This window comes from Belonocnema kinseyi, chromosome 5 (assembly GCF_010883055.1).
Source record: "Belonocnema kinseyi isolate 2016_QV_RU_SX_M_011 chromosome 5, B_treatae_v1, whole genome shotgun sequence".
Taxonomy (NCBI): Eukaryota; Metazoa; Arthropoda; class Insecta; order Hymenoptera; family Cynipidae; genus Belonocnema; species Belonocnema kinseyi.
Genome location: NC_046661.1, coordinates 2,626,653 through 2,628,478, shown reverse-complemented (window position 1 = coordinate 2,628,478; position 1,826 = coordinate 2,626,653). Strand labels below are relative to the sequence as shown.

Sequence of the window (1,826 nt, the reverse complement as noted above, 5' to 3'; positions counted from 1 at the left end):
AGAATTTAATATGAATCTAAACAAATTTTTAAATAACACTAAAAACTATAAAAACCATCTGATTATTGGCGACTTTAACATTGATATTTTAACACAAAATATTATCAGTGAAGATTTCTTAAACAATCTACTTGAAAAAAGTTTTTATCCAAGTTGCATTGGTATAACTAAACCATTGAATGAAAGTGAAAAAGGATCATGCATTGTTAATATATTTTTCAAGAATAAAAATATACAAATAAAAACTTTCAAAGTATCGACTTCTTTTACTGATCATTTTCCACTTTTCATTGAAATAAATAAACCACCTAAACCGGAAAACTTTGAACACAAATACTTCTTCAATTATAAAAAAATGAGCAGTATTGCAGCATCAATAGACTGGGGAAAATATAAACTAATTCATGATCCGAATGAAGCCATGAATGCACTAATCAAAAATATACAAAATTGTATAGATACAATAAAACCAGGGAAGACAAATAATAATCGCAACAATTAAAACAAACCAAGAAAAAGTTGGATTACCGAAGCCATTATAATATCCTGTGAAAAAAAAGAAATACTTTATAATAAGCTTAAGCATGATCCAACAAATGCGAATCTCAAAAAACAATATAAAAGCTATATGAAGATTCTAGATAAAGTAATAAGAGATGCAAAAATAAAATATGATAGGAATCTGATAAATAAAAATTGCAACAATGCTAAACAACTGTGGAACATAATAAATACAAAATTAGGAAAAAATAGGAAAATTAATAATAACATAAACTACATGCTAGATAATGATAATAATAAAATACGGGATCAAAAAGAAATAGCGTCACACCTCAACTCCTATTATTGTAAAGTGGGTGAAAATCTATCTAGAAATGTCAAAAAGAAACCCAATAGTAAAAACTTAAATTTACCCCAATATAACTCCAATAATTTTTTTATAATACCAACTGACTACCTTGAAGTACAGAGAAAAATTAATTAAATGAAAAATAAAAATGGTGGAATAGACAGAATTAACACACTAACTCTAAAAAATTTATCTCCGTACATCTCTGATGTCTTGGCACACATTTTCAATTTATGCATAGAGAAGTCGATTTGGCCGGATTCACTCAAAGTTGCTGAAATAGTACCAATTTATAAATCTGGTCACAAATATGAAGCTTGTATCTATAGACCGATATCTTTGATATCAAATATTGCTAAAATTATAGAAAAAATAATACATAAAAGACTATACAATTTCATATCGAAAAGCAAAGTATTATCAGAAAACCAGTTTAGCTTTATCAAGAAAAAAGGAACGAAAGATGCATTAACTCTTATTACTAAAACTATTTATGATAATCTAGATAAGAGTAAGGATATAGCAATTACTTTTTTAGACTTAGCTGAAGATTTCGATTATGTCAATCACGATATCCTGCTAAATAAATTATATAATTATGGTATCCGAGGAAAAGCGTACGATTTAATGAAGAGTTATCTGTCGAATAGACTTAGGAAGTCAGAATAGGAGATAATGAGAGTGCTTTTAAAATAATAAACACTGATGTACCCCAAGGAACAATTTTTGGGCCACTACTCTTTATAATGTATGTTAACGATTTACTAATATAAAAGCCAGACAACTCTATTATCTCCTATGCTGATGACACTGCCATTTTTTCGATTGATGAAACTTGGAAAGAAGTAGAAACAAAAATGAACAATCTACTTGTAATACGAGGGTAGTTCAATAAGTCCTTAGAATGAAGTATAAAAACAATTTTTTTTGGGTAAATTTTTTTTTATTTTTCAACATAATCTCCTTGAAGCTCTAT

The 1,826-nt window shown here is 27.4% G+C and overlaps 1 protein-coding gene across 1 annotated transcript in view; it reads left to right on the top strand.

Annotated features, from left to right (window-relative positions):
• The window catches only part of LOC117172850 (glutaredoxin domain-containing cysteine-rich protein CG31559-like), a 27,701-nt gene that overhangs the window by 22,098 nt on the left and 3,777 nt on the right, over window positions 1–1,826 (top strand). The gene's annotated exons all lie outside the window — the stretch shown is intronic.